The following is an 11036-nucleotide window of genomic DNA, read 5'->3' as shown; positions in this document are numbered from 1 at the left end:
TCAAGAGTAAGGTTGCGCGTTCTGTATTTTTTTCTGTTTCGATTTGTACCAAATCCGAATCAACCCCATTTTATATTTTGTCCGAAATTAAGCCTTCCGAATCACCCCAGTTTTGTTTTGTATCCGAATTAATCCGAATCTGAATCCAAGTTAATTCAGATTTTAAAAATGGGTCATGTGGTCAAAAGAGTGGGTGGGGGTTAGAGTGCCCAATGAGTGGAAGCTACCACAAAAATTTCAAAGGAATTGGGCAAACTGCTGATTTTTGGTGAATTCTTGAAGTTTGCGCTTCTTTCAGATTTTCCCCATAGGGTATGATGGAGGTTTCAGGAAAAGTATAGCTTCACGTGGGTGGTGGAGGGGTGGCCCAGTGAGGAGTGTGTTTGGTGGTAGTGCCCAGTTGGTACAAGGAAGCTACCACAATTTTTTCAGAGGAATTTGGCAAAGGGCTGATTTTTAAAGAATTAATGAAGTTACACGGATTTGAGATTTTCCTTGGAGGGTATAATGGAGGTTTCTGCAGTCCCATAACTCCACTTGAGGGGCACTGGGGTGGCCCATAGCAAGTGGGGGTGTAGTGCACATAGGGTGCCAACCACCCACATGGGTTGCCAACCCATGAAGTACAGGGTTTTGTTGTTCTAGAGGTGTTCTGAGAGTAGATTCTCTAGAAGCATATGAGAGTGGATTCATGGTTTTTCATTTAAAAATCTCATTTGCTACCAGAGAATCTAAACTCAGCACCTCAGAAACAACAAAGCCCAGTACCCCAATGGGTTAGCAATCCAGGGGGGTGGTTGGCACCCTCTGTGCACTACACCACCACTCTCTTTGGGCCATCCCAGTGCCCCCCATGTGGAGTTATGGGGCTGCTGAAACCTCCATTATTCCGTATGGGGAAAAATCTTAGACATGCGTAAACCTCAAAAATCCCTAAGAAATCAGCCCTTTGCCCTATTTGGAATCTGAGTGCACCACCTTTTGGGCACTGCCAGCCAACCCACTGTTTTTCCCCTGAAGCCCCACATAAACAAATTGAAAGAGTGAAGAGAATGATGAACAACAATGACACTTAATTTTTTGGCACAGTTATTTGAGAATTTTGCAGTGGGTGTGAGCCTGTCCCTGTGGCACTAGCACAGCAGCACAACCCATTTGTGGATTCAACCAATCTTTTAATAAAAATACTCCCTCCCCATGGAACAGTGACCACAGGTCATTTGAGATAGCAAGATAGACCAATGAGCCAGCATGGTGTAGTGGTTAGAGTGCTTGTCTAGGACTGGGGAGACCCGAGTTCATATCCCCATTCAGCCATGATACTAGCTGGGTGACTCTGGGCCATTCACTTCTCTCAGCCTAACCTACTTCACAGGGTTGTTGTGAAGAGAAACCTAAGTATGTAGTACACTGCTCTGGGCTCTTTGGAGGAAGAGGGGGATATAAAATGGATGGATAAATAAATAAATAAATAAATAAATAAATAAATAAATAAATCTGCCTTGGTACTATGGAACAGCTTCAAATGTTCATTTAACTGAAGTGGAGTGAGCCATATCCCAAACAATTTTATTATTATTATTATTATTATTATTATTATTAATAATAATAATAATAATTTGATTTCTATACCGCCCTTCCAAAAATGGCTCAGGGTGGTTTACACAGAGAAACAACAAATAAATAAGATGGCTCCCTGTCCCCAAAGGGCTCACATTCTAAAAAAACACAAGATAGACACCAGCTACAGTCACTGGAGGTACTGTGCTGGGGTGGATAGGGCCAGTTACTCTCCCCCTGCTAAATAAAGAGAATCACCACGGTAAAAGGTGCCTTTTTTGCCCAGTTAGCAGGGGATAGCCTACTGTTCAGAATTGTTGAGATTTTTCATCACTCCATTTAAGAAAGTGCAAAACTATGGAACATGGTTACAAGAAAGAGAGAAGCAACTAAGATTCCTGGGGATGTCAATAGATTGACAGGGGTATTCCCCACCCCCCTCCTTTTGTCTCCTGTAGTCCCATGTGGATGACCTGTCCCTGCAATGGCAAAATGTGAACCACTGGCTTAGACATCATGTCCCACCAAATTACATTGTGGCCTAAATTACATTAGACTGCTCAACTTGGGCAACAAAACTTAGACACCACTATAACTCATAAAAATCAGAAGAAAAACAAAATAGCTCTTCAAAAGAGCCCTGAACAAGTCAAGAGATTCTTTCTAAACCTTTGGAAAGAAAAACCTGTGTCATTTCAGAACTTTCCTAACCAGCTTCTCGAAAAGCTTCTCCACACAATTTATACCATGGCTTTTAGCAAGAGCTTTGGAATTGTATTGAGCTCCCAAAGATATTTGGGTATTTCTGTCTCAAAATGCTGTCTTCCAAATCCCTTTGCAAGGTCAGTTTGCATTTCAACCACACTGAATACAACGCTTAACCAAACCATTCATGCTCAACAGCTTTTTGCATATCTTATCTTCTGCTAATCACTCAGTGCCTCAGCTGGAGTGGAGAGAGTCAGAGAAGTCAATTTGAATTGCAGTGCTTTTCCGAAGAACAAAGCATTCTGTCCGAAACACAGTCATTTCGATTTGGAAACAAAAATCTCTGTTTTTTAATTCTTGATTTTGTTTTGGTTACAAAACCTCTGAAATTGCCATTTTCGGGCACAAAACGTTTTGTACCCAAATCGAAATGCACAAGCCTATTCAAGAGCCCTGTATCACTGCTATGAAGATTTGGGAGACAGTGCTCTGTGTAGAGATAGCAAAGAGCCTGGACACCATGTTGAGCTGAAACAGAAACTAACTTTTAGCCTCTCTTTCCAAACCTCCCCCTTCTCCCCACACAGTGCCACCTAGTGGCCCTGAACCATATACCACGATTACCGCTCTCTGGGAGAAGGTTCTAACCACTTCCCATGCCGTTTGACCTGAAGCTGCTGTTCCCTCAGTTGACATGGGGAGAGAGACAGGTACTCTGTTGACTATTGCTTTGGCATTGGAATGGGATCCTCCCCCTGGTTTGATTGGCTATATGCACAGTTTGGGATGCAAGCCCCCTCAGAGCATAAAAGAGAAAAAGTTCTGTTGCTGCGCTCTGGAGACGGATCTCCTCAGATGACCTTAATGTGCAGTAGGGATCATGCAGAAGAACATGATTGTGGTCTTGTGGTAGCAAGCATGAATTGTCCCCTTTTGCTAAGCAGAGTCCACCCTGGTTGCATATGAATGGGAGACTACATGTGTGAGCACTGTAAAAGATTCCCCTTAGGGGATGGGACTGCTCTGCAAAGAGCATCTGCATGCTTGCATGCAGAAGGTTCCAAGTTCCCTCCCTGACATCCCCAAAATAGGGCTGAGAGAGATTCCTGCCTGCAACCTTGGAGAAGCCACTGCAAGTCTGTGTAGACAATACTGAACTAGATAGACCAAAGGTTTTTACTATTCTAAAGGTGTGGCCAAACTGAGGCATCTTGTGGCCCCAAATGGCTGGCCAGTGTGCCCCGAGACATGTGTCTAGGATCCCTTGCAGTCTGTCAAGGGTTGCTGGGAGAAGCCTGGAGTTGTGATGTTGCTGTGCATGACCTGAAAGAGGCACTCCACAGCAAGTGGATTGGGGATGCTGTAGTGACCAGCCTCCTCAACCTCTAAAGAGTTAACAGGAAGTGAACCCTTGTCTAGGGGTTTGTTGAGTTCAAGGGGAGAAGCATAGGGAACAATTTGTTTAGTCAGACTGTGCGTTAGGGATGTAATATTGGGTTGTGTGTGTGTGCTTTGCATATTCCTTCCATCCACTTTATTACGGCCAACGGCCAAATAAAATAAAACAACTACAGAATAATACAATCAGGTTACAGAGTAAAAGCGGATAATAATAGAATAAAACAAAAACAAAGCAAATACTAATACAGTAAACCTTCACCAAATTTCTGCTACTCAAACTGCTTTGCACATTCTGGATACTGTTCTATTATAGCTTAGCTGCAACATAATTGAAATAAGAAACACTAGCCTACATGCAATACATCTAGGGTGTTGCAAAAGCCTCTGTAAACATTTAAAGATACATTAAGACAACCTATTTTTGTTATCATCCTACTAAGTATTTTAATTGTATCTAAAAGCTGAGAAAGCCTCAGACAGAAGCAGACAGAAACTGTTCCCCCCCTTCTTCTTTTCTTTTAACCAGCCTCTCCGAGTTGGTTTTTCACTCAGGAAAAGAGGGCGGGAAAGGGGAATTTCTCTGGTGCAAATATGCCCTCAAGCATTTAGCAGCTATCAGTTTTCTCACCACATGTAGGCTTACACATGGAAGGTTTTTAGCCTAATTTGCAGTAGGCTTATGAGATCACCCAACATTCAGTGTGTGTGTCCTTATGTCCCTGTGTGTGTCTTTCCATGTATTCCCCCCCCCATCAACTTTGCAACAAATGGACCAAAATGAACCAAATCAGGTACAGTTGTAAGGACACATTGGGGCACCTCAATGGCATAGTTTGTGATGATGTCGGCCACCCTGATCCAAGATGGCAGATGCAAAAACTTTTGAGGTGCAAGTGGGCTAACTTGTGAACCGCCAAACTAATTTGAACCAAATTTGCTACAGCTGTAGGGACACATAGGGATGCTCAAATGGTGTGGTATGTGATGATGCATTCAGCTCCAATTCAAAATGGCGACCATGTGAACATCTGAGGCGCAAGCAGGCTAATTTGTGGACTGTCTAACCAATTTAAACCAAACAAGCTGACCCCGCACAGAGCATCTGTGTGCTCTTTGGGGCCAGCTACCTCTCTCTCTCCACCCCCCGTCTCTGGTGGGGCTGAGTGCGGTTGCCGCCGCCAGCGGGCCGAGTCCCCCCGCCATGGCCGCCGCCGCCAGCGGGCCGGGTCCCCCCGCCGCTGTGGCCGCCGCCACCGGGCCAAGTACTACCTTAACATCCGCGGCTAGGCCAGGCATTAATTCTCCTGGGTGCGCCAGCCAATCAGGCGCCCCCGCAGCCCAGCCAATCAGCTGGGCTGCCGGGACGCATTTTCCCTGGCACACCCAGGAGAAATATATATATAGATTAGGTACAGTTTCAGTGAGTGACACACAGGGACACCTCCATGGCATACTTTGTGATGATACCATCCACACCAATTCAAGATGGTGGACGCGTAAATTTTTGAGGCATAAGTGGACTAATTTGTGAACCGTTTAACCAATTAAGCGGCCAGGGGTGACTTTGCATGGCTTCGGCTAGTGTGCCAGCTGCATCCCTTTCTCAAGAAGGCAGCTCTGGCCACAGTTACCCATGCCTAATCCAGTCACATCATGGCTGGATTACTGTAATGCACTCTAAGTGGGGCTGCCCTTGAAGAATATCTGGAAACTGCAGCTTGTACAAAATGCAGCAACTAGAGTTCTATCTCAAGCTACCTGGTGTGATCATATCACATCTATTTTGAAAGATTACCAGTGTGTTACCAGTGTGTTTCTGGATCCAATTCCAGGTGCTGGCTTTGACCTTTAAAGCCCTTAATGGTTTGGGCCCAGGATACCTTAGGGACCGTCTGCGCCCAAGGGTTGCTGCCTGCTTGATGAGATCATCTGAGGGGGCTCTGCTCCAGGTGCCGACAATGAGGGAGGCTTGGTTGTCGTGCACACGGGACAGGGCCTTCTCTGTTCCTGCCCCCAGACTTTGGAACGCTCTCCTGGTGGCCATTCGTTCCTCGGACTCCATCACAGTTTTTAGAAAGCTTGTTAAATCTTGGCATTTTATCTAGGCCTTTACATGATTGTTTTATTGCTGCTTCTGTGTGTTTTTATCCATGTACGGCTTTTGTGGTTTTATATTATATATTTTAAATCAGATTTGTTTTCATATTTTTAGCTAAATACTCTTGACTGTCATTTTTATTATATATTTTTTAACTTTTGTAAACTGCCTTGGGATTGTTTTTAATGAAAGGCAGTATATAAATTTTACAATCAATCAATCAATCAATCAATCAATCAATCAATCAATCATAAAGTGGGATAACTTGTGGCCTGCCTAATTGATTTGAACCATATTAGGTAGAGTTGTAATCAGTGACACACAGGGACACCTCAGTGGTGCAGTTTGTGAAGATGTCATCCACCTTGATCCAAGTTGGCGGAACCATAAACTTTGACACAAGTGAGCTACCTTGTGAACCACTTAAATGATTTGAATCAAATTTGCTACAACTGTAAGGACCCATAGGGATGCCCCAGTGGTTTAGATTGTAATGAAGTCACCCACCCCTATCCAAGATGGTGGATGCATAAACTTTTGAGGTGCAAGTGCACTAACTTGAGGACTGTCTAACTGATTTGAACCAAATTTGGAACAGCTGTAGTGAGTGACACACAGGGACACTTCAGTGGTGTGGTTTGTAATGATGACATCCATCCCGATCCAAGATGGCAGACAAATGAACATTTGAGACCCAAGAGATGTAACTTGTGGACCTAGATTTGCACCAAATTTAGTCCAGATGTAGAGATAGTAAAAGGAAAGTAGCTGATTAGTTCTTACTAGAACAACATTGTATTTTTCCAATAGCCAAATTAAAAGAGTTTTCTCTGAGTTATCCCAGAGAGGTTTTGTAGATAAAGGAGGTGGTGGCAGCAGCATTTTATATCTACTGGTAATATAGAAAAGTTTTCAGGAGAAGCCCACTGAAGCTGCTCAGCAGGGATGACTCAGCATTTTCTCTCCCTCATGTGAGCTAGCTCTGAGACAAAGGTGGTAATCTGCTACCAATGGCTCTCTTGAAATGCTGCTGCTTCACTGGTGCCATTGGAAATCTTGCCACGATTATTGTTGGGATTCCTTGTGCAGCTGGCTGGTCCTACATGTGAGTGAATTTTGCACTCATTTGTGGTCTGTACAAGTACCAGTTGCAGGGGAGTAACAGCAGGATAGAGGGCATGCCCTCAACTCCTGCCTGTGGCTTCCAGCGGCATCTGATGGCCCACTGTGCCAAACAGGATGCTGGACTAGATGGTCTTGGGCCTGATCCAGCAGGGCTGTTCTCGTGTTCTTATGTTCTCATGTTCCCTCTTGGATCAGGAACCCAACATATAGCCAGCAATGGAGAAACTGGCTGGAGGCTCGCACTGCACCATTTAGGACATGAAGAGCAACATTAATCACTTCTGGAGTTGCACCCTATCCCCAAACTTTGGATTATTATGATTTATTTTCACCTAGAGTCAGCAGAAAATTGGGAAATTCCTCCCCACCTCCAATCCCACCCAACTCCTACTAACGCAGTCATAATGGCCAAAAAGCATTTCTCATAATTAGAAGAGTGGGGAGTCCTTCGGGAGAGTCTGCTTGAGGGTTTACCTGATGAATCATGAACTCACCTGCTCCAAAACCCAGGGCAAGGCAGTGCATAAAAGGGCCTCACTTGGGACACAAAGCAGGCACCCCCAAGACACAGCTGCCACTTGAGTAAAAGAGTCCCAAGATGGAGGGGACTCTAATTGTTCAGTTTGGATACCGCCATTGATAAGACATAACAAAGGGATTTACAGAAGTTAAAATACAATAAAATTCTATAAAAATCACATTTAGAACCTTAAAATCAGTTAAACAGTAAAAAACCTAACACATACAAACGTGTTTGTTTTTTTTAAACACCATTAAAAAGACAAACAGAAGCAGAAAGGCTGAGAGACCTGGCAGCCCCTAAGGGCTAATCCCTAGCCCTAAGGGGTAAACGCCTGAACAATTAAAAGGGTCTTTAGTTGTTGTTTTTGAAAAGCAGACACAGATGTCAAAAGAGCAGACATTCACTGGGAGAGCATTCTAGAGCCTGGGGGCAACAAAGAGAAGGCCCTGTCCTGCGTGCACAACAATTTAGTAGGGATGTGCAAAAAACTTCGGGCACAGATCAATCTAAGCAGTCCATGCAGACCAAACAGAACCCCAGCTCCACTGGCAGCTTGCTTTCTCATGAGAGGGCCAGTCTAATGGAGAGGACCATGAGGCTGTGACCCCTAGGGCTCCCTCCAGACTCCATGCTCATTAGTTGAGCTAATGCACCAAAGGGCCCCCCGCTTGTGTGGGGCCCCCAACTCTCCATGGTAGAACATCGAACATAATCTCTGCAAAGACCAAAAGCCCAACCCTTCCCTGTGAAGCCCTGCAAGCAGCCAAAGGAGATTTTAAAAAATTGTTGTGATTTATATTCCGCCTGCCTCAGAGGCTCCAGGCAGTTCACATCACATTTTGATACTCCATGTGCCATAGCCTGGCCACGTGCATGGACAGTTCTGGGAGAGACCTTTAGACCCATTCAAAATCCCCAGATCCAGTCCAGCATTGCACTGTATGCAGATATGACGGTGCAGGGAATCACGGGAGAGGGGAGCCCCAGTTTCCAGTGGCCACCGGAGAGCGGGGTCACAGTTTTAGGGCACAAGCAAGGGCACCCATGTCCACTTGAACGGACATGCTTTGATGGCTACTTGGCCACCATCACCAAGACAGGCAGAGCAGTCGCCAGGGTAGCCGTCCTCTTGGCTTTCTTCCATACAGCAACCTGACCCCATATAGAGCCCCAATGGTCTGTCACTCTTATGAGAGAGCGCTCTTTAGGAGAAGGGATTGCTTCATCATCATGCATTATTAGCCGTTATTAATCTGCACCTCTGCCTTGTTCCCCACAGACGGTTCTTCTTGTGAGTTGTGAGGGTGCCTGGCATTCTCTTGAGTGAGCGTGGTCCGCTCCGGGTCCGCATAATACTCTGTCGTCACTGCAGTGGGCACTCTCCTTTGACTGGAGCACTACTGACCCTGGTGACTGGCCCTGCTCATGAGTAAGCCTAGGGAGCGCAAAGCCCCCAAGGGGAAGGGTCTGGGCCCCTTTCCCCAACCTTTCTATGAAAAAAATAGAACTTGGCTGCTCCAGATTCCCTCTTGGGGGATGCCTTTTAAACCCAATCCCGGGCACCCTACCCAGCCATTTGCTCCCCTCCCGGCACTGCAATGGGGTGCCCTGCTTATATTGCTTGCTGACGATGGGCTCTCCCTCTCATGAGAGGGCCAGCCTACAGAGGAGGACCATGGGTTGTTAGCCCTAGGTCTCCCTTTCGACTGAACACTCATGAGTTGACCAATCCCTCCAAAGGGGGCCCCGTTGGCATGGGGCCTCCAACTCTCCATGGCAAAAGATAGAACAGAATCTCTACAAACCCCTTGCCTCCCTGTGAAACTTTGCACACACCCATAGAGGATTTTGACGCTCCTTGTATCAGATCCTGGCTGCATGCATGTACGGGGGAACACACACCAGGCGCATGTACAGATTTTGAACCCATTCAAAATTCCTGGGTTAGGTCCATTGTTGTTGTTGTTTGTTTGTTTGTTGTTAATTATTCAATTTCTATACCACCCTTCCAAAAATGGCTCAGGGCGGTTTACACAGAGAAACCATATGTTGAACCATATGCAGAAATGCCAATGCAGGGATTCGTGGCAAAGGAGATCTTTGATTTCCAGCAACCCCAGGATCGTAGGATCACCCTTTGGGGACACAAGCAAGGGTACACATGTCCACTTGTGCGGAGCAGCTGACAGGAGACACACTTTGACAGCTAGTTGGCCACAGTCACCTAGACAGCAGAGCAGTCACAGAGGTACCCATCCGCATGGCTTTCCTCCATAGATCCACCCGGTCCGATATAGAGCCCCACAATGGGCTGTCACTCTCGTGAGAGAGCGATCTGTGGGAGAAATGATACCATCAGGTATCATTACAGATTTTGTTCGGCAATTCTCTCCCCTCCCCTCCCTATCATGGTCCTTCTCATGAGTTGTTAGGGGGTGTCCCCAAGGCCTGGAAATCTCTTGAGTGACCATGGTCCACCCCCAGTCAGCATCCATCATTATCACAGAGGAGAAATCGCCCTCTCAGTGATGGCAATGCCGATCCTGCTGCCTGGCCCTTCTCATGAATAAGCCATTGGCCATCCATTTAGAGGAGAATAAGCTGGTGCGGTCCTCCAGCCTGGGGGTAATCTCTATCCTTGCCAGGGACATCACGGAACTGGCAAAGCTATTTTCCAGGGCTGTCATAGCTTTCGTGGAAGTGCTTCTGCAGCTTCTCCAGCAAGGGACCAAGAATGAGGGGGTTGTAGAAAGAACCAGGATCAAAAGACATTGCAAAGATCAGAGCCAGAAGGGTGGAGAATTTCTTCTACAACCCGGTTTCTCTGCCAAGTGGCCAGAGCTCTTCCAGGAGGATGGTGTTCCCCTGTCCCCACTCAAGGGCACATTATGCATAGCTAACTGGGCATCATCCTGGCTCATAGGCTTCTTGGCAGATCAGGAGCCCAGCTTAGTTAAATCTGCCCGTCAGTGGCAAAAGGACTGCAGTTCTGAATGGCAGACAAGGCGAAAGCATTCAGACCAGCGAATCAGAATACACCCATCTGACAAAGTCGGAGGAACGGAGGTTGGAGCAAACCACAAACCCCTCAACTGAACAAAGAGGCCCTTTTTGAAAGTGATCATTCTCTTGTATTTAGCAGGGGGAGAGCAACTGGCCCTATCCAACCCCAGCACAGAATCCCTGCAGTGGCAGTTGCTAGTGTCTATTTCATGTTTCTCTTTTAGATTGTGAGCCCTTAGGGGACAGGGAGCCATTTTATTTATGCTTATTTCTCTAGTTAAACTGCTTTGGGTGGAGGGGCTTTCCTCAGTCTCCCCCGCCTGGTGGCCAGAGCTGTTCTGACAGCCAGAAAGGGGGCCCTGGATGTCATACAGCTCAAAATACAGGAACTGCAGCAGCCAGAAACATCCAGCTACCCTATCAAAGCCTTATTTGCAGTACAAATTGGGCAATTCTAACTTGTTCTTTCTTTATTCTTGCTTCTTTCTTCCCACCCACAAAATAATTTATTTGTTAGTTCTTACATCTACTGGATTATTTTTTAATGTCATGACTATCAAGAGTGTATGAGCATCCTAATGGCACAGCGAGGAAATTACTTGCCTAGTGAGCAAGAGG

The sequence above is a fragment of the Hemicordylus capensis genome, chromosome 6 (genome assembly GCF_027244095.1).
Source record: "Hemicordylus capensis ecotype Gifberg chromosome 6, rHemCap1.1.pri, whole genome shotgun sequence".
Classification (NCBI taxonomy): Eukaryota; Metazoa; Chordata; class Lepidosauria; order Squamata; family Cordylidae; genus Hemicordylus; species Hemicordylus capensis.
The sequence above is the reverse complement of the archived record's forward strand: the minus strand, read 5'-3'. Positions refer to the sequence as shown.